General features: G+C 39.4%; 1 long non-coding RNA gene across 2 annotated transcripts; it reads left to right on the top strand.

The window, feature by feature from the left end:
- The first annotated feature begins 353 nt into the window (after positions 1–353).
- On the top strand, positions 354–27,190 carry LOC102150275 (uncharacterized). Of its 2 annotated transcripts, none has more exons than XR_290160.4 (4): positions 354–495; positions 9,406–9,573; positions 11,043–11,111; positions 27,027–27,185. It is a non-coding gene; the product is annotated as an uncharacterized lncRNA (long non-coding RNA). The 2 variants fall into 2 exon arrangements; XR_011437979.1 differs by lacking the exons at positions 9,406–9,573; positions 11,043–11,111 and adding exons at positions 21,429–21,530; positions 23,055–23,225 and having other exon boundaries at positions 356–495; positions 27,027–27,190.

Below are 27,190 nucleotides of genomic sequence, written 5' to 3'. Positions count from 1 at the left end.
AATGCTAAATACATAGCCCATTGCTTAATTTAAATAACAACATACGGCTGTAGTCCATCTTGAACCCAATGGTGGTAACTAATTTTAACATTATTATTCATGTATTTTTCTTGTAACAGAAGGGAAGAGCTTCTGCTCTTTAGGTTTGGTTACTGTGAGGTCCTATAGCAGGGCTGAGTGCCCCCAAGTGTTCTCTGCATCTTCCCCACTCATGCTCTGACTCCTGAATATCAAAGCCCATAACATGCAGGGTTCCCTCTTTGGCTGCTCCTACAACAAGAAACAAGAATTTAAAAAGAACCCATGGTTCTTGGCCTTCCTGTCCATCTCCATGGCAATAGAATTATGGAGTCAATGGGTCCTGAATTTGCAATGTTCTGGATAGAAAGTTCTGCTCCCCTCTCACCACTCTCCACTCTCTACAAAGATAAAAGTTAGGGGGTGTGGTTAATTTTTGTGAAAGCCTGTCAGAATACAGGACAGCACTGAGAACTTGTAAGTGACATGTTAACTTTTTTTTTTAATATTTAATTTGAAATGGGATATTGACATGTTTCCTGTTCTTTCCTTCATATAATCAAGTAAACTATTTGCTACTTGGCTTATTAGTGATTATGCCCCAAATTATGTCTCTATAATGGAGAAAGTTCCCCCAATAGCATGGTCTTTTAAGATTGTAAACTACTCAAGTCTTATAGTTCAATTTAATCCAGTGAGCATTTATCTCGAATGTGTTACAGGCTGAGGGTGATAAAAGATGAACAGCGTGTATCCTTGCCTTCCAGGGCTTCATAGTCTGGTAGGCAAGAGAGATGTGCAACTACCAAAATGATTCTGATACAAGGAAAGTTGATAAATGCCATAATAGAGGTAAAAATTATAATAGAGAAAATGACTGTATGGTTTCCTGTGAAAACATATGTTTCCAATTAATTCAAGATGTTATAGTCTCAAAATTATAAAGCTGGAAGGATGTTTAGAAGTGATCTAGTTCAAATCCCTCATGACAAGATATTGTCATACTAAATAGTTAGATGGCCATCAAAGACTACTACGGTAGTGTCGAAAGGCCGAAGGAGTCAACTTGAAGAGGCCTCCACTGGCCAAAGATGGGACAATTTGAGCTTTATTAAGGATAAGAAACCCAGTAGATTGAAACCCATATAATATGTTTAAGTTAATAAGTTCATAATGATATAAAATTGTTGGTCATATTTAGAAGATGACAGGGAACTAATTATTATCTTAGAACTCCTTTTTTTTTTTAAGGCAAAGAAGCAATACACACAAGCAATATACTATACAAACAATACCATGGGTACATGGGGTAACTAAATAGTAGATGAGTTAAGCATCTATTTATAAAAATATTCCAGCTAGTAAATGAAGGTAAAATATAGAGGTAGAATATCACCATTTTACTACTCCCAATGAATTAATGGATTTGGCAATGAGCATTAATGGCTGCTAACATCACAAAAAGAGAGAAAACATGACCGCCTGTGGACTTGTCAAAGGGATTGAACAGGAGTCTGATCAAACCTCTGGATCCAGCTGCTAATTTGCAGGACATACAGAGGACAGAGGAACATGTTGAACTGCACCATGAGTATGCAGCCAGCAACACCCAAACTGTGGCAAACCAGGCCAAATGGTATGAATTCTCCATCAGATAAAATGGAAGGAAATGGAAGGGAAAATGTGTAGATTAAAAGAGACTTAAGAGACATTTTAAAATTTTAAAAATGGGGAAGACTAAAATATTGAGTCTAAAGATAGATATACACATGGGCAATAAAAAAAAAACAAAAAAAATGTAAGGTAGTAATAACTAGTTAAGGGAAGATAGAAGTTACTTTTGGAAGGAGGGAGGGACTGTGATTGGGATAGGTAATATGGATGGGCTTCTGGAGCCGTTGGCAAAGGGCAATTTCTTGACCTTGATGATAGTTGCAAGAGTGTTTACTTTATAACATTCATTATGCTATGTAATTGTTTTATGTGGTTTTCTGTGTCTTTATTACATATTTTTTTCCAGGTTTTATCTTACAATAAAAAGATAAAAGAAATTCTATATGGCCCATGCTTTCTAAAGACTAAGCCAGCCCATCAGTCTCAGAGTGTTACTTTTCTCCTCAAATTCCATTATGTCTATTCCTCAACATCTTGGCTCATGCATAAGCTGGGGATAACAAATAGGGTGATCACACATCCCCATTTGCCAGAGACAAGTCCCAGATTTTGTCTGTGAGTCCTGGAGTAATTATTAATAGTGCTCCTTTTCTTTCTCAGAAGTGTCTCAGTTTGGCCAGTAAAATATATGGTCACTCTACTAATAAATGACACTATCCCTTTTCTGTCTATGTTCAGGCTTATTGAGAAATAGTCCAGGAATCAGACTGATAGAGAACAAAATGTCAGCTTAATAACTGATAAGGCTGTTAGAGAACATAGCTTTAGGTCTTGCTAATATTTGTGTACAGAATTAGGCAGATTTACCACCTAGCCGCAGGCAGCCCTGAGCAACCAGGCCACCACTGCTCTCCCTTCCACCCACAGTGGGGCCTGCCCTCATCATGGAGTTGCAGAGGAATGAATAAGGCGTAGAAAGAAAGGTCAGTAGTGTTGCTCTGGTGCTTCCTCCAGTTCTTTGGTCTTTTTTCTTTTTGTCTTTCATTGACTTGAACACTTTTGAAGAGTATTGACCTATTATTTTGTAGAATATCACTCAATTTGCATTTTTCTGATGTTTCCTCGTGATTCAGTTTAGGTTATGCATCTTTGGCAAGAATACCACAGACGTGATATTGTGTCCTTTTCAGTGCATTATATTGAGAGGTACATGGTATTAATTTACCCCGTTACTGGTGATCTTAACTGAATCACTTGTTGAAGGAGAAGTCCGCTGGATTTCTCCAAAAAGTTACTCCTTTCTCCATGATAATTAATACAAATCTTATGGGGAGATACTTTGGGACTCTGTAATTGTCCTGTCTCTTCTCAGATTTTCACCCACAAATTTTAGCATTTGTCAACAATTCTTGTCTGAAACAGTTATTACTGTGGTGTTTGCCAAATAGATTTTCTATTTTCTTGATTGCTTCACCCAACATTTATTCATTGGAAATCTACTGTAAGGATGAGTTTCTCTTCACTCACTCACTCACTCACATTTATTTATATCACTGTGAACTCTTGGATCCTTATTTTAGTCCATGGGTTATAATCCATTACTCTCTTTGTTCTTCTTGCTTAAATTGTCTCATATATGACTATTGGGAGCCACTTCAAGTTGGCTACTGTGTCCTTTTTAACATATTTGAGGTTGTTGCTATTTGAATATAACATGCTAAAAATATTTACTCAAATCCTGAAAAGGTACAAATTCAGAGAGTTCTGGAGGCTCATTTGTGAAAGAAGCTAGCTTCAGGGTCCAAAACAGCTCCACAGAAGAGTAGGCTATCCCAGAGGCTGAACTCAGGAGAGTCCCCCTTTCTAACAAAGCCATCTCATCCACCATGGAGTTCCCATTGTTTCATAGGTGTCTAGATCTTTCCTGGCTCCTTTCAATGCCTCTATAACTGTGTAAAGTGGCATGGGCATAGAGTCCTTCCTTTGGTGTGCTTTCCATGGCATCTCTGGCTATGCATGATCCAAGACTGCCTCAGCGCAGGACACCAAGAAGACAGAGCTCATACTTCTGCTGCTTCTTTGCTTATAAGTTTTTCCTAAGAAACTTATTTTTCACTTACATTGTGTGATGTCCATGCCATGCCTGTTTTCACAACAGATCCCCTAATGCAAGCCTATTGTTTGGATATATTCATGCGATAATTTTATAGAATATTAAAAGTTGCTCCTGATTAATTTAATTATTATAAGTATATCGCTAGACTTAAGCTGTGAAAATTTTAACAATATTACATGCGACATTTTATACTGATTTACAGTATTTCTACATTTTAATGGCATAAAAATGAACTATTACTCAAACATAATATTATGAAAGAGTGAAAAGTGTATGAAAGTGACAGTAAGAGTTAATCTAAGTATAATGTACAATAAAAAATTACCCAGTCCAAGTTAAGTTTTGGGGGACTTTAAATTAGATTATTTCAAGTATGGGCTATTATGAAGAAAATATCAGTATGGATTTACCAGTTTTTATGAAAAAATGTTTTGTTCAATTTAATTGTGTTTAATTTTTCATTGTTTATATAATGGGACTTTTTTTAAAAAGAATTTTTAAGAATCAAGAAGTAAGGATTACTTATAATATTCTTATACTATTATAAGAACATTCATATTTTCTAAAGACTTGCTTAAATTTTTCGAGTGACTTATAGACCCTAATAGATATGTTGTGTTATGTTATGATGGAGGAGCTTGAGACTCTTGGCATTTAAAAGGGGCCAGAGATTTTGTAAGGTGAAAGGAAGCACAGGAGTATGTTAAAAAGGAAAGGAGGAAAAGAAAGACATTTCAAGGAAGAAAATCTAACATCTATTCAGGGTCAAAATTGTATTCAGTTTTGGCAGGGCTTCAAGTAGAGAATATAGTCTCAATTTTTGATTAAACTATGCAGTATGTGCAGTGGGATAGCCTGGTGGAGTTGAGTTGAGGCTCTGAAACCAGTCAGACCTCAGTTTAGCTCTAGCTCCACACTCTTGGGCTGTGTGACTTTAGATAAGTTCCCAAACCTTCATGAGGCTTATGTAAAATGGCATTGTTTGCAGTACCAAATTGGATAATACTCATAAATAGCTTAGCACGGTGAGTAGGCCATAACAAACCCTCTGGAGTGTGAGCTCTTACCATATCTGAGACCAAACAATTGGGCAGTCATTTAATTACACATTTAATATCAATCTGATACTATTAGAATGAAAGTGATGCCAATGGAAATGATCAATAGTTTTGTGGTTTTACAGAAAAATGGAACAGGCTCCATTTACATACATAAATGAATCTGAGATTTTAAAAGCTCCCTGCCTGGGGCATTCTAGAACCCTGCCTCTCACGTATCACAATTAATTCAGCTGTAACCACTGAGCTAAATCTGTGGCTTAATTAGCGCCTGAAAAGTTGCCATTTAAAACACGTGTATGGAGACACTCAGAAGGTGGAAGAACGTCTATTGAGATAGAGTAGAACTGTTGAGAAAAAGGTGTTACCTTTTCTCACACAAACTTTGAGCACCTGAAGTTCAAATGAATGTGGGTTGATTTAAAATGCCTGGTGGTGTCATTTAGCTGTTTCTTAAAAAGGCTTTTACTTAAAAAGACTGCTTTAAACTGTAACTTTAGAGCCTGTGGAGCCAAACAGATGCTTTCAGGGACTCAGGGTGAGTAATGTCCTCCTGTAGCCTGGGTCATAACTCATCAAATATTGCTCTAGTGGCCTGGAAGAGGCAATATATCTCTGAGGATGCACAAGGGATGTACTTTAATGCCAGAGGATCTGGTTCAGTAACCGAAAACACATTTAGAGCTTAAAATGAAAATCCCAGTGGGAAATCTATGATTTAAATAAATTTCTAGAGGATCCTTCTCAAATCAGCTAACCATTAGCTCCCAAGGTGTTGATGCCATTTGTGCTCAGAACAAAGCTCTTGTGGGAACAGAATTATTACTAATTTTAATTTTTCAGTGAACTCGTTAACATATTTGCTCAAATACTAATGATAGTGGCTGAGTCCTGATGGTACGGGTTGTTTTTGTACTGTTGCAGATGGCTATGCCACACCTGTTTTAGTGTATTTTTGCATTTTCCCATGAGTTGCCTCCAGTAACTAGCTTAGTGGAATATTACCCTGGCTAGTGTTTGCTCTCATGATTCCTGGAAATATGTGAAGCATGGTATAGGCATGGCCAGCCTAGCTACCTTGTTATTCTTCTCCCCACAAAAAGCTCAGACAAGTAGTTCAATTAAGAAGAATGCTAACTTTTTAACTTGCAATTTTTCCATTATATATACTAGATCATGAGCCTCAGTGTGATTACCTTAAGGGAGAGACAAGTGCAGAAGATAAAGTCTTGACTTTGAACTTGTAATAGTTCAAAAGTTCCTTTATCTATGGTGGAGTCAAAGATTTAAATTGCAGGTTTTTGAAAGAGAAAAGGTATTTTGAATTCCAGAAGACTAAGAGATGGAATGATTCAGAGCTCAAAATTCATACAATAGACGATAGATTTGAAAGACAGGATGAGGGTGACAGCTAATTCTTTTCCTACAAGACTGGGTGGGAGATGCTGATATGATTCCAGGAGAAGGGATGCCCCATCCCAGCCTCCATCATGGACTAGCAGCAATAACAACACATCTGGTACTTACTATGTGCCAAGCATTATTCCAAGTGCACTTCATATTTTAATTCATCTACCCTTCTCAACAACCTTATGAGATCCCATTTTGAAGATGAGAAAACTGAGGGACAGAGAGGCAAGAGCTGGACCCAAAGTCATACAGTTAGTAAGTGGCAGAGCCAGTGTTTGCACTCAGGCAGTCTGGCTCTAGAGTCCTTGTTTAGTGGTGACCAAGCCCTGGGTGAGGATGACAGAAAGCTCAGCTTGGTTTGAAGGGTTCCAAGAGCAGGGAAGACCTATGCCTTGCTTCTTGGGTGAAGCCTGAGTGTGCAGCAAACCTTATGAACACATTGGAGCAGCAGCAAAACAGAGATGGCAGCTGGGCCAGTTTAAGCAAGAAGGGATCTCACAGTTTTGAGTCCCCAGCAGTCCAGAGGAGAACCCACAAGGATTTTCATTGTCCCTGAGAGGACTGTGGACATGGTTGAGAAAGGCTGTGAGGAGGGTTCGCTGTCAGCAGGAGCAAACTGGAGAAGCCAGAGGCCCTCGTGGACCCATTCACAAGGGCAGGGGATGCTGTGGAGACAGAGGCTAATGACCAAAGATCAGCAGGTGGAAGTGCCCCCTTTGGATGCCAGTGGAGAAGCTGCCTCATTCCCCAGTGCCAAGACACACGCAAACCCACAGAACTCCGCTACCATCTCAAGAGAATGCAAAGGAAAGGGTGAAACCCTAAATTTGTCTGATTTTATCCCTGAAATGATTGGAGAATCACTAATTTGAATTAAATTAGGGAGATTAACTGTCCTGCTACACAGAAGATTGAGAGCTTGAGATAGAAGTTAAATTTAATTACAGGAAACGTAAAGGCTATCTTTTTGCCTCCCTGATTATTGGCTTAGAAAAACTGTATTCAGCACATAATTCTACTGAAATCATATAAATTCAACACGAGAAGCCATTTTATGAACTTCCTGTCATGTTTTCAAATAGAAAGTGCTCAGTCTTGGGCCTGGGTTGATGAAATGGACTCTCGATCCCTCGCTTCACATTTTTAGCGCAAACACAATTCCTTGAAAAGCAATTTCCACTCAATTGCATTTACTTTTCATTGGGTTGGAAGCAGTTAAGGGAAATGAAGGACGTTTTGGTGCCAATGTTAAATTGGTTACTGATACCAAATTATTTCTGGATTAGGAACACTGTGGTCCATATTGTGGCGGTAAAGTACTTCACACCCCGTCTGTGGATGAGGCTAATGTGTCAGTTTACAGGCTTTGTATTCCCCCGAGTGCCTTGTAAATCTGTGAGTTGTTCCCCAGTGCTCTGTGTTACATTTGGATCCCTGAGAGAGCTGGAAAATCAAATGAATAAACACACACACATGCGAAGAGGTACCTGGTTAATTACGCGTCACAGGAACTAGACATGCTCCATTTCTTTTGCTGTTTCTTTTATTAAGGTTTTTTTTTTTTGGTTGAATTTTTGTCAGAGAAACAAAAGGAGCTCCTATTTTCTGCATAGAGGTGAACAAAATACCTCAGTAAGAGTTTATCAGCCTTGAAAAGAAGTGTAAATGGCCAAAGTGGATCTGGCATGGGCTCCTAAGCACAGAACAACCAGATTCTTATTGTTGCCGTAGTCATTTAATATGGATTGAGAATCACCAATGCAAATAGCTCTGTTTTGAGTTTAACACATAATCATGTCTTAGGTTTGTTGCTAGCTTGTAAATAAGCACATTTGAAATCTTTTCTGTCAAAATGCTCTTTATTGAACTTACATGCATCTCCTTTGCTAAATCAACCTGCTGCCGGGGGGCCAGGAGAAGCTCCAAGTTATTCTATGATTCTATGCTTCAATTTCTTCCTCATTGCTAAAATGGAGATAATATCTGCCACAGACACATATCGCAGTGATGTTAGGGTAATTTGTGAGTTATTACCTGAAAAGTACTTCAAGTATCTTACAAGAAAAGAATCATAAAATGTAGACCAGGGTTACTTTCCCACTGCCAACTAGGAGAGATTTCACCACCTAACGGTCTCCTTGGGAACATCCATTTAGGACAGGAAGTGGTGATTCCCAGGTCTCCGAACATACCTCACATTTTTCTCTGTCTCCTCGTCCTAACGCACGGAGCTGCAGGACCCAGGAGGTGCAGGCCCTCAGCCTGTGACATAATGTCAGTGTTTTAGTTCTCTTGTCTGTCACTTTAGAAAATGTAATTCACAGGAATGCTGTCTGGAGTAAGTAACCAGGGCGACCACAAAGCCCTTTGCAAATAAAAAGTGCTATGTTTAAGTGAAGAACAATACTCGAGCACATGCACTTTGAACGCAGAGATATGGGTATTTGTCTGTCCAACCCTTTATTTGCAGGAAATGAGTATCTTGGCTGAACTAAAGCCGTCTACAGCTTTTAAGACGACAGCTGTGAGATACTTAAAAACATATGCTGCTCCACATTTTGTCTGCTTGACACTGCCAAATTGAAGATTTAAAATGAGTTTCAAAGAATTTCCATGGCATTGCATATTTTGAAGACTTTTTCATAAAGGACCCAATTATTAACAGTCTATTTTGCCAAGCCACCTCTATGACATGCCTGCCGTGGAAAATCCCACCAGAAGAACAGTGTGTCCAATGACCGGAGTTTCCCTGGACGTGAAGGCCTCCTCCGGGCTACAGGAGGGACCTCTGTAGGCCCAGACCAGCAGCAGGCCCAAAAAAGTAGCACAAATTTGAACGCTGTTAGTTTGGTAGACCATAGCTTGTTTTCAATCCCTTTTATGGGGTTAGAAAGACAATAATATTTTCTCCATTATTTTTCTTTAAGAATTAGGGGCACATATTATCTGCATTCTGGAGAGCTATTCAATGCTTGATTGTTATAGTTGCCTAGTAAACCCTGAAGGGCAGACCACTGTTGATAAAGAACAGGCACAAACAAGGGTTTCTTTCCTTCTGCACTTTCCCAATTACCCTCAAGTAAAGCCCGATGTCGTTGATGAAGATATTTTTATTCCCTAACTGAATTAGGAGTATGTCTGACATATCATCAGAGTGCTAGAGGAGTTATTTTTTGGGTTATGCTTTAGGTGGAGATTCCCTGACAGCAGATTCTGGGGAGAAGAAATCCTCCTTGGAAGGTCCAGGCCATCCCTGCCAGGCTTGTTGGAGAGCTACAGCCCCGAGCCTGGGAGGGCAGTTACTAATCAGTCAGTCACGGCAGCATCAAGCAAGCAGAGAAGGAAGGGAATAAAATGGTGAGTGAGGAGGCAGAGGGGCAGGTAAACTGGGGTACCAAAGATGACATCAAGATGGGATCAGATGGGATGATGGGGAGAAGACCCTGGAGATGGGTGCCAAGACTGGGAGGAGGCATGAGTACAGAGAAGGAGTGGTCCAATAAAAGAAATAGACGTCAAACGCATTAGAAATGTAGCAGTGGGGGGAGAGGGAGATGGAAACAGGAATAGGGCTAGACACTAAGTTCAAAAGTAAAATAAAAGGGAGACCTTTCCTAGAACCAAGCAAAACAATGTGCCGTGAAGTATGGAATATGATAACTCAATCCTCTGCTCTGTGGTTCAACAAAAAAGACAGACAAAAATAACCTCAAGGGTGTGGGGTTCCAGCCCCTGTATCCTTTGTGTATGCAGCTAGGAGTGTTCCCCATGAAGGGGGATTTAGCATTCCAGATTCCCCTGATACACGAGAGAAAGAAGAAACTCTCTTGGACCAGGTCTTACATGCCACTTCTAAGCTAAGATGGCCTGAAATAGTCACTTTCTATTCTTCCATTAAGTGTTCTAAACTTAATACCCGCTAAAACATCAGGACTTGTTCTACTAAATGCAGCTCTATAACTGAACCAAAGGGACCAAGTGTAGGATTTAGACTAAATGACCAATCAGAGTAAAATTTCTATTATTTTTGAGGTTTTAAATAGTGTAGTTTTTGAAGCTGCCTCAGATTTGGGAGTAAAGGTGAAACATTAATTAAAAAATATAAAACCAGAAGAGCAACTCTATTAAAAGGATTCATGTGGCAGACAAAGGCCCATTAAATAACATCTTAATATAATGAGTGGGTATAGAAATAATGCTTGAGTTGGAGCAGAAACATGGTGTTCCATCCTGCCATTTCCTCTGAGGGTCTGAATCTTTGTCCTTAATGTTTAGTGTCTTCCAAGATTTTTGGAGGACAATTTTATCCATCTTCTCACATTTCTTCCTTTTACCTCTCCCTGTTATCAACTAGATCAGTTTTCTTTAGAACAGTTTTGGTCATGGACAGAGATGGAGGGGAGTCAGAATAAGATAAGAGCCTTTTTTCCCCTCCTAAGTTGACTTGTTTTTTTCATTTCTTCCCATTTCAAAAAATAAAAAAAAAAAAAGCAAACAGTAAAAACGATTTATGTGGCGTATTATCTTCTCTTACTTGCCTGACGGTCTTCCCATTTTCAGGTTTTGTTCCATGAGAAGTTGACATTTTAATACCCAGTGATATTTACTCCCACTCCCTCCTATACAACTAGAAAAAGTAGCTTTTTGCAAGTGGTTTGATTTGCAAGATTTTGTGAAAGGCTATTTTATTTAGCACAGACACAAATTTAGGTATATATCCATGCTTTTTAAAATCTGTGAGAAGCTAAGAGCAGCAATGTTTATGTTTTGATATCATAAGAAATAAAACATTTAAATATAGAAACGGTGATTCACGACAATTTCAGTCCTAGGAAGATGGAAATAGATGTTTCAAAGCTTGAGAAGACCACCAGAGCAAGCAATTCGGTTCAGTGGTGAGTCTGTACCCAATGCTCGTCTTTCTAAAGGCATGCTGTATGTCCGGCTCAGATTACTTACAAAGATTGCATTGAGTGCCAGAGTTGGATGAGATGAGTTAGTTTTTGTGTCTAATTTCTATCCTCTTTGTCTCATTAGACAGATAGAAGACTTTATCAACTTGTTCCCTTGTTCTGAATTTCTGATGAAGAGCCAAGAACCTGGTTGAATTGATTTTTTTTTTAAGATTGGCACCTGAGCTAACAGCTATTGCCAATCTTCTTTTTGTTTTTTTTTTCCTGCTTTTTCTCCCCAAAGCCCCTTAGTGCATAGTTGTGTATTTTAGTTGTGGGTCCTTCTAGTTGTGGCATGTGGGACGCCGCCTCAGCATGGCCTGATGAACGGTGCCATGTCTGCGCCCAGGGTCTGAACCAATGAAACCCCTGGCTGCTGAAGTGGAGCAAGCAAACTTAACTACTCGGCCAGGGGGCCGGCCCCTGAATTGACTTTTACATCACAGATGAGAAGGGCATTTGTGGAGCCCACAAGTGAATCTCCAGTGGGAGCAGAAGGCTTCCTCCCTCCAATTCCATGAGAGGAGGGGTCAAGACTGTAAGACACAGACATTGATCAGTGAAAGGAGTAATGTCATCAATGCAACCAAGATGTCCCAGACTACATTTGTCATTAGGATGTGAGTTATAGTAGCAGCTGCAGCCCCCCACCTGCCTGACTCTGGTGGCCTCTTGAGGTCACTTGTGTTTTTTATGGGGTGCTGCCCTTTGGGGTGCTTTAGCATGGCTTCAGACTAGACTGGCAGCGATGGTCAGTGCACCCTCCATTTGGATTTGTTCTTTTCCAATTCCCACATGTTTCCACTGCTTCTGGGATTCAGGTGTTCCTGCCTTTTTAAAGGGCTGAGAGAATGGCCCTCACTGCTCTGCATTTTATACCCTGGGAGAGGAAGCAGCTATGCTGGTCTGGAGTTGCAACAGATCTTGAACTCTTCCACCAGTTTCTGGCCTTTTCTCCCTCATATCACGAAGGGGAGGAGTGAGAGGCAGAGACAGAATAGATACCTTACCCTTTGCTCCATCCTCTTCTTTTCTGTTTTTAATCCTCCTCCCCTTCATGACCCCCACCCCAGTCATTCCCAGATAGAAAACATAAATGCTACACACAATGCATCCGAGTGGACAGAAACAGGTGTTGGGGTGGCAGCTTAAGAGAAGGGAGAGTGGAGGTTTGGCTGCACTGAGTATTGGAGGCTCCACTTAACCAGCCGAGAATTGTTGAAATTAATTAATTAATTGGCACATAGATGGAGAGTTGTTGGATTCCATCATTCTTCTCTCTCAGCTTCTCCTTATTTTGTCTCTTGTGACTTCCGTCTTAGGATGGGTCTGCAGGCACCCCTTGCTTTGGTCCCCTTAAAATTTTGAAGCTGAAGGAAATGAGGGAAAAGTCTCTGGCTGGCAGATGGAGCCATTTCCTCACTAGACCCTAGAAAAGGCCAGTTGTCTTCTGCTCAGGCCCAGGCCTTGAGTGAAGATGAGAGTCTCTGATGCTCTCACCCAGTCCAGGGCAGGCCAACAGGCAGCTTCTGAACTTGGGCTTCAAGAAAACAGAGTGGACATTTGCCTTTTGGGTCTTTGGCTGCACCTTACCCTGAGGCTGGCAGCTGCCACAGTGTCCAAGACATCTTGATGAGATCTGGCAGGTGAAAAACAAGATTTCAGAGAGTATGTTGAAACTACTTGTATAAATAAACTTCTCTGGCATCTAAGAAATGCTCATCTGTGGAAAGTCAATGGGCTAATTATTCCTGGCCATTTATAGAAAGACCTCGAAGGGCAGATATCTATTTGACAGCATTTTGTTGGATTATTGCGTTTACTTAATGGTAAAAAACCAAAATTTGTTTTAAAAACATCTTAGAATTTTAATTGTCCTTCCCTCAATAAGGGGAAAACTGTATAGCTGGAATTAATGGGTATACTTTAACATCTATAGAAATGTACAGTTGGCAAAGCACTTTCCAATACACGTCTTGTTTAATGTTTAAAACCACCCTGTTTGATGATGAGGAACAGGGCCACTAAGGGCTTTGCCCGGGGTCACACAGCCAGCAGGAAGCAGAGCAGGATCATCAGCTTTCAAATCCTATTTCATGGTTCTTTGGTGCATCTTAAACTTAGAGTGAACTTGAACAAGGTGGATGTAAAGTCCTTAGCTCTTCCCAGGCTCCTTAAGTCATCACACGCACAAATTACGGCAATTTTAGCCCCTTCATAGGCCTTACCTTTTCTCTGGGAAATCCCTCAATATCTCTCTCTCATTTTCCCTCTCTATTTTTTTTCCCTGAGAATTTTGAGAGATTTTTATAATTTTTTGTTTGAGTTATTTGGCTATGACTAACTCCTTTAATTTAAAGGTTGGCAGTGATGTCTCAGCATGCACAGGGAAATACTCAGCAACTCCTGCAAGTGAGAAAAATCTATCCTACAAGTTGTTTTCAGATATAATAAAGATTTTAAGTATATTAGATTCAATAATTAATAAAACCTATGTAATGCTATATATTGTAGACATTTAATTACACATTTGTTTTCATTTTGCAGTTTTCTTTCCATATCTTTTCAGGGACCACGTATTTTCCAAGGTCTTCAAAAGGCACATTTTCAGTTTTCTCATCCGTAAATTGGATATATTGGTTAACAACCTCATAAGGTTGTTATGAAGATTAAATCAATTTCAATTAATAAACTTAAAACTCTCAGAACAATACCTAGCACATGATACTCAGTAATGACTAGCTATTATTATCATTCCTATTAAACAAAAGAGCTTTCATTAGATACCTCACCACAGGTCAAATTTGTCAGGAGTCAGTAATTTGACATTTGAATCCTAATATAATCCGTGACTACTGGTTTGTGCTGAATACCCAAATAATTTTGGAATATAGCTCTTAAGAAAGGGTATGGCTTAAGAGAAGAGACTATATAAGGTAATTACAGTTAAATATAGCAAGGATATTAATGGGAATGTTTTAGTGAGAGGCAAAAATCAGCTCTTTCCAGTAGAATAGAGTAAGATGATTAAGGGCAAATCTTGGCTTTGAATTTACTTTCTCTGTGATCTTGGGTAAGTTATTCCAGCCCTTGAAGCATCTGTTCCTTCAGCCATAAAATGGAGGTATTAATAGTGTATACATCGAGGGTCAAGGGAGGATTAAATGAGATGATGCCAAAGTGCTCAGTCCAGAGCCTGGCGCAGAGTGATGGTCAACATGTGGGCTGTTGGAATTATGACTGTGAGCTCAGGGCAGGAGCCCAAACAGAGACTGGTCCCTTCTTTAACTCAAACAGCCCTGATATTCACTTACCCTCTTTATAGCTCCATACACTGATCTTTTGCAGCCCTTTAAAATCCTTGCCCAGAGTTGGTAAAAAAAAAAAAATTCTCATCTTTCCCTCCCTTTTTTCTGAGATTCTTATATCCCCAGAGGGGTGGAGCTCAACTTGAGAATCTCTGTATATTCTGCATATTTCTTCCAGCCAGGAAAACATTATCAAGTATTGGTTTGCTTTCTATAGTCTCTATTCTGAACAAAACATACACACATACGTATATATTTATATATGAATGATACATATATACAGTTTCCGTAAAATAAAAATATAACATTGAGTAAATTTTTAAAAATTCCGCATTTACATTTTCTGATTCCTCTATCCAATTTGTCTGAAACATAGCTTACCCGAAGTAGGAGACAGAGTGAAAGGATACGACTCAGTTCAGTTGGCCATAGGTTGGGAAAAACCCAAGTTTCCCAAAGCAATTTACTAATTGTTTGTGCAAAAAACCCTCCATTTGTATTTTAACACATAACTAATATTGTCATGGTCACTTGTTTGAACAATTTTTTCAAAAGCAATCTATTTTCCTTTTAAGAGATATATACCTGCCCTTGATAATTAAATTTCTATTATTTTTCTTTGTGTAATAGTTTTCTATTTCAACCCCAACTTCTTTTATTTAAATGTGAAATTTGTGAGTCAAGTATGGCAAATGGTATAAAATGCAAAATTATCTTTAATTCATTACAGTTCTTTTTTTTAAATTTATTTTTTTGGTGAGGGAGATTGGCCCTGAGCTAATATCTGTTGCCAATCTTCCTCTTTTTGCTTGAGAAAGGTTGTTGCTCAGCTAACACCTGTGGCAATCTTCCTCTCTTTTTGTGTGGGGGATGCCACCAAAGCACGGCTCGATGAGCCGTGCATAAGTCCGTGCTGGGGATCTAAAACTGTGAACCCTGGGTTGCCAAAGTGGAGCATGCAAACTTAACCACTACACCACCAGGCCAGCCCCCTCATTAAAGCTTTACTCATTTCCATAATAGGCTTCATGGTGGGTAAGTATTGACTTCAAGTCAATTAATTTAGAAATGATTCCTATTTCTAAGACATAGCACTGGTCCTAACCTGTTTTGTGGTTCATCAGTCTTAAATGTGGGTGAGCCTCAAAGAAGTTTTGTAAGAACTGAAAAATCTGAAAATGGGGATAAAAGACATAAGTAGAGATCTGTACTGGTAGAGATTGGTATATCACTAGGAGGAGAACAGGGAAAGTGTTCTGGAAGGAGGAAAGGGACAAGTCATGGCTTCAAGCAGTTGAGTGGGTAGAAAATAAAGGAATGTTGGCATTAGAGGCCCAAACAGCATAATTAGATCTGAATCACATACCATATTGAGATTTTTAACCCTCGTCAGTGGTTCCAGAAAACGATCAAAGGTTAAAAGTGGTTAATTGGTTCTAAGAAGACCTCTTTGCTTAAAAATCACTTTTGGACTGATGTTGAAAGTAAAATATCCCACAGCTCAAAACAGGTATCTTTCTGAGCCTGTCTCTGATACATCCTGGACCATAGACAGGTTATCTGCACGTGAACTTATCTACAGATTTTACATTTATTTGCTCTATGCAGCAAATGGTTTTCTGAAAAATGACTTACAAAATAAATTTTTATAAACAAAATATATTTTTTAAAACACTTGATGAGCTTTCAATGCAGAAGAACTCAATTGTTCTTTGATAATTCTGTAAATTCAACTATATTAGGCTTTCATAATAGACAAAACACAAAGCAAAATTGCCAGAGTTCTAGGAAGAGAGAGCGAGACAACAGAAGAGTGTCTAAACTGGCCACAAATCGGAGGAGGGCAGACTGCACATATACACACTGGTTGGCAAATGCAAAATATTTCTGTAGGATACACCAGAAATTGAGGACATCAGTTGCTTCTGGGAGAGAACAGGATGAATGGGGGATGACGATAAAGAAGATTTTAATGAGGCCAGGTGGGCTATAAAAGTAGCAGGTAAAATAATCCTTGAGGTAGTGATTTCTTTTCCTCCCACTACCACCAATTTTTCCTCTTTAGAGTAGGTCATAAAGAGAGTCATTTGATTTTTAATATTTTCTCCATTTATGTAGCAACTTATCACATGTCAAGCACTGTTCTAAGTGCTTTCATATATTAATTAATTTTATCCTCTTAACATCCTAATTGCCAGTCCCATTTCACTGACAATGAAACTGAGTCATAGAGAAGGTAGGTAACTTGCCCTTGATCACACAGCTAGTGGGTTAGAGCTGGGTTTCAAACTCACATTGGCTCCAGAGTCCGTGCCCTTGTTGACTACATTGGCAAAGGAATACATTTAAACTTCCATATTTTCCATCTCAAAGGATTTCCATTTAATTTGATTATTGATGCAAACGTCCTTAGAAAAATAATTTAACAATACTGAGTGCCAGCGTTTAGATCACATTACAATTAGAGGGGAGATGGGGAAGGAAGTTTCTTAGCTTGCATGTTCAATCAGAAGATTTGACCTGGCTTAATTCAATTTTCCAGATGATTCAAAAAAGGAAATTAACACCAGGCAATATTTTATTGCACTCATCTCTTATTAGATAAACATGTTAATGTGGGGCAATTTCGTTCTGTTTGGATATGAAGTTTTAATAGTCAAAGCCCCTGTGAAGTTCATCATACAGTTGTCATGAAACAGTAAACACAGGGTGGTGAGCACAAGGTCCTCAAAGACCCTGGCATATATCCGTTCCATGGGACGACTTTTACCTTATTGCACCATTACACCTTACTCAGGCAATATTAGCAAGTACAATGGCCTGTAAAGAAAAATTAACTTTCAATAAAGACACCAGGAATGAAGTAAAATATGGGAAGTTAATACCCTTGTTGCTAGCATCCCTAAAAAGTACCACAAAGTTCCAGTAGTAAAATTTCTTTGAAATACGTAGTGCTCTGTGACAGGGCTTTTGTGGAAAAATAAAAAGTGAAGGGATGCCCTTTTGCCCTTGCTAGCTGTTTCCCAGCCTATTGAAGATTATGTGGTTCCTCCTAAATGCCTGCCAATTTCCTTCATGCACAGATCCAACATTGTATCATCTCTCATTTAACTAAGCAGAATTGAGAAAATGCATAATTTATGAAATCTTTCACTAGAATGTCAAGTGGCCTGAGTTGTGTGTATCTAGAGCTGAATTTTCCTTTCTTGCACAGATATAATGGCCCATGACTAGAGGTCTAGGGCTATTGCTGCTTCTTCAGATCCTTCTCCACATCCAGGAATGTAGGTTTGCACCTAAATATCAGAGGGGGTGGGACTTGGCCTGAGATGTAGGTGGGGCAGCAGTAGCAGTCAGGTATTAGCTTGAGGGTGTGCACGTGCAACCATCCACGCACACAGACACATACACAGCTCATACACACACACACACACACACAACACACTGCTCTCCGGAGATATCAACTTTAAAGATGGTTATGCAAATATAGGAGAGCAAATTTAGTCCTCTTGTAAAGTTCTGTTGTAAAGAATGATCACTGTAAACCCAAGCAGAATCAATTCCTCTTGAAAAGGACTCATCCGTTAACAATTGTTTGGACTTAAGGTAATATCTCAGAATGTATAACTGAAGTACATAATTTCTAATGATAGGTAAGGAATCATGATGCTCATGTCACTCCTCTGTTCAAATCTCTGCAACTATTCTCCATTTCACTCAGTGAGAAGCCAAAACCTCACCCCCTCTCCCCCTCTGCATTCCCCCATCTTAAGGCCTTTGCTCCAGCTGTTTCCTGCATGGACTGTTCTTCCTCTGGCTCACTCCCTCCCCTCCATCAAGTCAGCTCAAATTTCACTTTCTCAATGAAGCCTACCTCGACCCACTTCCCACCTCTGCTATGCTGATCCCATTTACCCTGCCCTCACTTTTTATTTTTTCAGTTTTATTTAGGGCTTCAACCCTGTGGCATAATTTACTTATTTATTTTCTTTATTGTTTACCATTTAGCTCCTCTTTCTGAAATTGCAAGCTCCATGAGAATGCGGATCTTTGTTTCTCTCTTATGGATCTCAAGAGCCTAGAAGGAGTGCTAGGTGCACAGTTGGTGTCCAGTGCATAAATTTGTTGAGAGCGTGGTTGAACAACTGCATCACAGAAATAATCCTTAGTCCTTTTAACAATCCCGAACACTATGATTCCCATTTTCTAGATGAGAAAACTGGGGTTCAGACAAAGTATCTTGTCCAAATTAAAAGGAGTTACAAGAGCCAGTGACAGGAGTTGTGACAGGTCTGCCTTCCACCAAAGCCAGTGTACTTTCTTCTATGTCAGTGTCACACCCTCTGAAATGAGATTACAGTTGATAAAAAGAGATGAGATATGGTTTGTCATGACATGATGGAGGCACCCCATACAAACTGAGACAAACTTGTGGTTTTTTGTGATTCTAAGCTTGATCATGATCTTATGTAGTTTTTGAGGTCTTGAGCTGGGGGAGCATGGGGTGGGGGTTGAGGATCAGAGAGAGGGGACAATTCTAGAAATTTGGATTACAACATTCTTGAATTTGTATGTAAAATAAACTACCTTGGAGAAGAAGGGAAGGAGATTAAGTAGCTGTAGGTCAAAAGTGATCTGTAGTAAGCAATATGGCCTTCAGTTTGGTTTTTACTTTTAGTTTCGTATTCGCTCATTATCCCTTAAGATAGTGACTTTCAAACTTGAGCGTACTTAGAAATTTCCTGGGAGAATGTTAAAAATACAGCTTCCTAGGCTCCACTCCAGTAGCACTGGTTTAGTAAATCTGTGGATACAGAAATCTGGACTCTCAACAAGCTTTTCTGTGCTTCTGAAGCAGGTGACCCAGAGATCACAGCCAGAAATCTGTCCCTAAGGTTTGTAAGTGAAAAAAAGTGACTTTAGAGACTTATCAATTCCCTAAAATATTCAATATTACAGTTTTAATCTCTTTCTCTAAAAAATAGAGGGTTCTGTCATATTAAGACAATCAAATTGGCTTAACTGCTCCCTTAAGGAGCCTTTGCCATTTGGCTGGCTAGTTATTGGAACCTACTGACAGGGGTGGTGATTGAAATGCACAGTTCTAGGGTGCAACATGTCTTCTGAAAATATTCGTTGACTTGAAATGCAAGTGCTCACAGCCTCTGTGGAAGAGCTCTCTGTAAAGGAAGTATAACAATTACTCTCACTGCTGTAGTTAAGTTTAAATGTTAATGTCTTTAAGCATCTATATCTCTAGGTTGCTCTCCCAAGTTCCGTGACTTAAGAGTGGAGAGAGCTGGGAGCATTGAATCAATGCCTCTCACGCTATAGAAAAATCCTCCTTTTTCTTGCAATCTCTTTGTTGCCACAATGTAATTGGGAGATAGGCCTCAATGAAGACATGGTTAAGACAAAGCCTAGTCAATGAGTTTGCTAATAGCATTTCCCTGTTTACAGCTAAATGCTGGTCCAGCTCCACACACGCTCTCTCATTACAGGTAAGTGTATGGCTGGCTGCCTGTTTCAGGTAGAACCTCATGGGTTGCAGTTTTAGAATTATCTCTCAAGCCCAGGGTGAGAGCCTCATTTTTTTAAAGTCATTGAATTTGTTATTTCATGAAGCTTAACTTGTCTTGGGGTTGAGTAAATCAAGCCAAATTCATAGGATGCTTTATTAACAAACAGAAATCTCAGTTTACCCAATTGTACTGAAAGGACCACTTTCCCTAGATGGCTGGATGAGCAGTCTGTTCTTGGATGGTATGGCAGCTGCTGCTGAGAATGCTGTTGGTAAGCTCAGAGTTAGAGTGAGGAAATAAAGTGTTGCTAAAACGATATTTGATTTAGGTTAATAGTAATTGCTGTGTGAGTTTTCTCCAGCTTAGGAATATTTTTGTCTAAATATGTCCAGATTATCTATATTTAGGGCTCTCTCTTCTCTCCTCTGAGCTGAAGTTACAAGTATTTATTTTGATGACCCTGTTGTTTTTGACCCCTCTATCAGTTACCCCAAACTTTCATTACAACATCACTTCTTAAGACATTTAACAGTTTATCTTACTGCTACATTTTAGCAAGTTGCTTTCTAATCTCTAATTCTGTCAGCAAACTCCGTCAAAGTCAACCATAGTAATAACAACACGTGGCTTCATAAGGATGATGGATGATCCTGAGGATCAGAGTGGACTGTGACTTACCGAAGGTCATCCAGCTTATTAGTGGTAGAATCTAGACTAAAACCCAGTTCTCTGACTCCTATGGACTCTTTGCTTTAATTCACACTGCCCCATGTTCCTATGGCTAACTGGAGATATGGGGAGAGTTTTCAGCTGTGGGACTGAGTACAGCTAACCAGCTCACCTGGGAAGAGAACCTACCATCGTGATCTCTTTAACACAGCATTCTAACCAACCTAACTAGTCTGTATGGGTTACCCCAGATTACCATGACTGTTCATTTTCATTATTAGATGGATGAGGGAGCAATACTTGCTTTGTGTGGACCTCAATCTAATTAATATAGCTAGAGAAATTTGCCTAAGCATTATCAAAAATTTTCATTGCCCCCATTTTCTTGTAATTTTCAAATCTTAGTAATTGGCTTGGGTTTTGAAGTTATTTCCCCCTTGAGTCTTAGAAAAGAATCATCCCTTGAAGTCATATTTTTAGTGTAGGTATAGAATTTCTAAGTTTACTCTCCTTCAAACAGAAAGGGAAGCATTAAATTTCTTCTTTTTTTAAATTGGTAAAAAACTGTACAACGGTTTTTCATGTTTCCGTAATTAGAAAATAATTGAATTTTTCAAAAAGGGAATTTTCCCATATTTCCTGGTATAGGGAATATTTCATATAGGTACTTAATAAATATTATAGAGTAAATGAATATATACTTGGTTATCGAAATGAAATATGTGAAGTTGTATTTGTATTACTTATCATTTCTCTGGTAGCACTGGATGAAAATAACAAGACTCTCACAGATGGGAAGCCAGACATCAAAGGACTAGCCAAGTGCCTGGTTGTATTGTAGAACCCAAGAACCAGGCAGAACTGTAAGTGTTCTAGTTCCTAAATCACCTAATGTTTCCCTAATAAGGTGTTTATAAGATCTTTGATATTTTTTGTAAAGAAAAAATCATGATTCTCATGCAAATATAAAATGAACATTTGTCAAAGATTTTAACTCATTAGTTAATGAGGGAACCAATAAGATGTTAAAATTGGTTCAAAGAACATCTGAGTGGCTAGACATCTTTAGGTAATACTAAAATAAGACTGAGGGGTTTGGGCCGGCCCGGTGGCACAGTGGTTAAGTGCACATGTTCCACTTCTCGGTGGCCTGGGGTTTGCTGGTTCGGATCCTGGGTGTGGACATGGCACTGCTTGGCAAAAGCTATGCTGTGGTAGGTGTTCCACATATAAAATAGAGGAAGATGGGCATGGATGTTAGCTCAGGGCCAGTCTTCCTCAGCAAAAAAAGAGGATTGGCAATAGTTAGCTCAGGGCTAATCTTCCTCAAAAAAAAATTTAAAAAGATTGAGGGGTTAGATACAAAACTAGTTAATATCCAACAGAGCCATAAACTGTAACCTCTCTGGTTATCTATTCCACCAAACAAAAATCTACAAGTTAACCTCTGCCCCTGCACAGCTGTAAACTGGCCCAGACAATAAAAAGCCAAGCCCAGCAGCACACTGAAAGCGTTCCCAGTAATCTCTTTTTGCCTATTTCCAAGTTTCAGATAATTTTCTGATGCCCTGGTGTGGCAAGGTTTTCTTACCATCGCACTCTCTTACTGCCCAGGCTGCTTCTTACACTGATCCTTTCTTCCTTCTTTTCTTCTCCCTTTTCTCTCTCCAATGTATATATTTCCTTCTAATTGAAATTCTACTTAAGTTTTGTCTTGGGTGAAAGTAAATTGTGGCATTTAATCTGTGACTTCCTTTCTAGTCCCATTGATAACTCTCCTCTTTTCTTTCATCCATCCAACCATCCATCCAACCATCCATCCATTTTTCTATCCCATTTTTATACATTTGTTCTCACATTAATTCAGCAAGCATCTGCTGAACTCCCATTACAGGTAAGGCATGTGTTAGGAGCTGTGGAGGATAAGTCCTTAAGATATCATACCCATGTCTTCTCTGAACTCAAGTTTAAAAACTAGTTGGTGAGACTAGTCATCCAAGAAAATTATATTACAAGAGTTATTTCATTTGCCAAGACTAAAACACCAATATATCAATCAAAGATTTTTTCAAATGTCTACCTGGTCATCCAAGACTCTAGCACCCTCCTATACTAATTGTTATCGATAGAAACAGTTATCACTCTGAAAGCAGTATTCTAATTAAGACAGTTTGATTTGGAAATCTTTAATTTTGTCCATTGAGCTATACGTCAATTCAATTCAATAAAAAGTTAGAGAGTCTGTTATGCCCTAGGAACGAGATGGGCACTGGGCATACATCTTCACAGAATTTTGCTAAAAGGCAAATCCTCCCCTGGGAGACATATCTTTTTGAACTGCTAATCAACAAGTCAAAGAGACTTATGCACCCCTATGTTCATTGCAGCATCATTCACAATAGACAAGTTGTTGAGGCAACCCAAGTGCCCATTGACTGAAGAATGGATAAAGAATATGTGGCATATATACAATGGCATATTACTCAGCCACAAAAAAAGACAAAATCGTGCCATTTGCAACAACATGGATGGAACTTGAGGGTATTATGTTAAGTGAGGTAAGCCAGACAGAGAAAGACAAATACTATATGGTTTCACTCCTATGTGGAAGATAAACAAATACATGGACAAAGAGAACAGATTAGTGGTTACCAAAGGGGAAGGGGGTTGAGGCGTGGGCATCAGGGGTAAAGGGGCACATATATATATGGTGACCGACAAATAATAATGTACAACTGAAATTTCACATTATAAACTATTATGACATCAATTAAATAAAAAGGGACTCCTCATGAAAAAACAAAATGAAGAAAATGGATGACAGAATTCAATCATTCTTAAGAATGTGTGGGAAGGTTGAGGGAGTTAGTTGTAGGTTGTTTTTTGGAGAGAAGAAGATTGGTTGGTTATTTGTTTATTGGTTGGCTGGGTGGCTAAGGAGAGAGAGAAAGGAATAGAAGGGAGAGATGACATTACAAAAATTCTGCCATACCTTGCCATAGCTGTCTGGGCCCTGGTTGGGGAGTAGGAATATAGCAGGTGGAGGAAATGAGTTCTAGAAATACAGAGGGTCTCATTATTTTAATATAAATGGGCACTAGCCTAAACATGCCACAGAGGTTGCAACTTAGGAGCCATCCTTGAAAAGCGAGGTAGCTTAACCCTGGCTGAGGGCAAAAATATAGAAAGTCATATTTCCTTGTCTACCCAATTACCATATGGCTGCTTTCAGCACTGGGTTATTTGGTTTGACACAGTTTAGTGATCTGAACAGTTCTCGTTAATGCAGAAATCACCTGTATATGTTAATCATTAAGAGTTTCCATTATTGTCCCTCTGTTAAAATGTTCATAATTTTGCTCCTAGGGGAGAGAGTGTAGGGGACCGAGCGGAGGAAAGGTGGGGACTAAGGTCAGGTTAGCTTGGGAAGGTGAGCTTTAGCAATCTTTGCCAGTTTGTTGGCATCGCCCAGAATTAATCCTAGTCTCAGGGCGAAGCCCAGGCACCATATCTTTTATTCATATGTCTCAAAAATAAGATTGAATGTAGAAAGCTTTAGACAGGATAATGCTGTGCTCAAGAGTAGGTAATGCTTAATACATGCTTTTGGGAAATGTAAATAAATTGCAATATTCACTTTCTTTGTCTCCTTCATTTGAATGTACTTGTGGTTAAGAATTTTAGTTAGGTAAATTTAAATACCCAGTAAACGTTAGAGCATGATTTAGTAGAAAACATTTTATTACCTTAATTTGAAAAGCACATTGCATAGAATACAAACACAGAGAAAGAAATCTATAATACTGTAAACATGTATATCATATATACATATCTAATAATGTAAACATAAACACTCCTTATAAGAGTTCTGGGGGGCTGGCCTCGTGGCCGAGTGGTTAAGTTTGTGCGCTGTGCTGCAGGCGGCCCAGTTTTTCGTTGGTTCGAATCCTGGGCGGGGACATGGCACTGCTCATCAAACCATGCTGAGGCAGCGTCCCACATGCCGCAACTAGAAGGACCCACAGCGAAGAATATACAACTATGTACAGGGGGGCTTTGGGGAGAAAAAGGAAAAAAAAAAATCTTAAAAAAAATAAAAGAGTTCTGGGGTGGTGTGTGAAGGACTGGGCCAGGGTGAGCAGCCCAGTCTTCTACGCCCATCTCTTCCCTAACCCACCAGGGGACTTTGGGCAAGTCCCCAACCTGCTCTGGGCATCACTTTCCTCACCATGATTTGAAGGGTTTGGACAAGATCATCTCAAGAGTTTTTTCTAGCTTGGTGATTTTAGGTTTCGTTAGATATAATGCTTCTACGTTTTGGGTGACTTTAATTCTGTTCCTTCATTCTGAAGCAGCCTTCTGGCTTCCTTTCCTGCCTTATTGCCCTCTCTCTTTCCTCTTTTTGTTTTTGTTTTTTCACTCTTTTGTCTCCTCTCAAAGCTCAGGTGAGAGTGGTGATCCTCATTGATAGAGGAAAGACTGAAATTGCCCACCCCCCCAACACTTACGAACTTTTATAAAAGAAAATCTTAGACTTTATACCCTTAATTTTAGCTTCAGAGATAAATGTGTGACAATATATTTGTCTGAAAACAACTCTTCAGAAGGAGTCACACGGGCAAAATGGCAGGGCTTGTCAGATCGTAAGATGGCCACCCATGCACACTGATTGGGCACAGTGCCATCCTGAAGACATACTAGAATTATCTGTCTATTTCCTAGGGAGTTTGCAAAATTCTCACATGATTAATTTGGACTTGAGCACAATGAACCATCTAAATCTCTTTATGGTAGGACACTGGGTGTGCCTGAAGTGTTTACTGACTTGAGGGGATGTTTTGGCCCTGAAAGGTGTGGAGAAGGGTGAGGCCCCTCCTCTTTTGTGGCAGCTGGAGCACCACCCACTGGCATTCAGGTATCTCTGGAGTTTTCCTACTCAAGCCACTGCTGTGACATCGTCCTCCTAAAGTTGCAACAGTGACAGGATCATACCTCAGAGTGTAGCAGCTGGAGGCCCTACAAGTGCTGGTAAAATAGTATCAGAATGGAGGTGAAAGGTTTAATTTTAGGCTTTTGAGAACTAGGCTTTTTTTTTTTTCAAACTCTGAGATAAAATTATTTCTTATCTTTTTTTTGTTTATTGCTGCCAATAAAACCCTACTGTCATTCGTCAGGATGTAGTGATATATTTGCAGTATAGATTACTGAAACCGGTTTAACATAAGTCTGTCTTTATACTTGCTTCCTATTGTAAGAAATCTTCAATCCACAGGTCACATGCAAAGATTTTAAATTTAGTTCAGATTTGACAGGTCATGCTGATTTCCAACTGGAAACTTGGACTTTTTAAAAATGACCCTCTCATCAGGAAGAATTTACTAATGAGTCTACTGTTTTATAGCCAAGCACAATATATAAAGACTCAACCCTACTATTATAATTCAAAGTAGAGATAAGAAAACTTTTTTCTATCAAAAGTCAGAGGAGGGAAACAATCTATTAAAGGTCACACAAATTAAAATAATAAAGTTAAAGGGATTTTTAACAAATAGCTATCTGTTAAGGTTTTTACCATAGAAGGAGGAAGAGGAAATTCTATTCTGGAAGCATAATATTTAATAAATATTTTTCTATTCTGTAATAAGGTCACTTAAGGAGTGAGGACTGAAACAAAAGGAGAAAGAAAGATGGGAAGAAAGGAAAGTGGAAGGAGAAAGTGTGGAGCTAGGAGATAAAGGTAGAGAAGAAAAGGAGAGAGAAATGAGCAGGTCCAGAATGTAGGGAGGGGGCTTCCCATGGGCCAGTCTCAAGACCCCTCCCAGAGCTGAGCAACCATTAACGTGTTGTTGAGAAAGATTACTCCTTCTCCATCTCTTGTTTAAGTTCTCACTTTTCATATCCCCTTATCTCAGCCTTACCCTGCCCACCAGTAACTGTCCTGGGCAGAGTTCCCTCTCCAACCCTTCCGCCCACTACCCTGGTCTCACCGCTCCCCAAAGCTGTTGGGCAGCCCCAAGTGTTCCCAGCAGCCTGGACACCTGCCTCTACCACCACTTACTTTCCCACTCAAAACACTGTACTCAGAACCTGACCCTGGAAATCCTTCTGGATGCTGCTTCTCTATCTCAGAAAAGAGAGCTGGGAATTCCTCCCTCGCTTCTAATTTAAGGCAATAAAACCCTGGATGACTAGAGTCTTTCCCAGAGCCTTCATTTTCCCTTCTCTCTCCTTCCCTCTTTGATTCCTTTTCTGCTTCTCTTCCTCCCTCCTCTTAGCTTGAAATGGGTAAAAAAATTAAAAAGTACAATAATTCTTCCAAATGATGATCATCTTTTTCACTCTTCTTCTCTCCAATGAAGTCACTACTAAGTACCTGAATATGGAAGAAGTGAGAAAGAAAGAGGAAAAGGAGAAGAGGGGAAAATAAGATGCTGTCAGATACGGGCAGGAGAAATCCTTTAGAGTGCTTTGTGACCACCCAGAAGTAGAAGAATAAAACTAACGCTATTAAAAAGCAATGGAA

Source organism: Equus caballus, chromosome 4 (assembly GCF_041296265.1).
Source record: "Equus caballus isolate H_3958 breed thoroughbred chromosome 4, TB-T2T, whole genome shotgun sequence".
Lineage (NCBI taxonomy): Eukaryota > Metazoa > Chordata > Mammalia > Perissodactyla > Equidae > Equus > Equus caballus.
The sequence above is the reverse complement of the archived record's forward strand: the minus strand, read 5'-3'. Positions and strand labels throughout refer to the sequence as shown.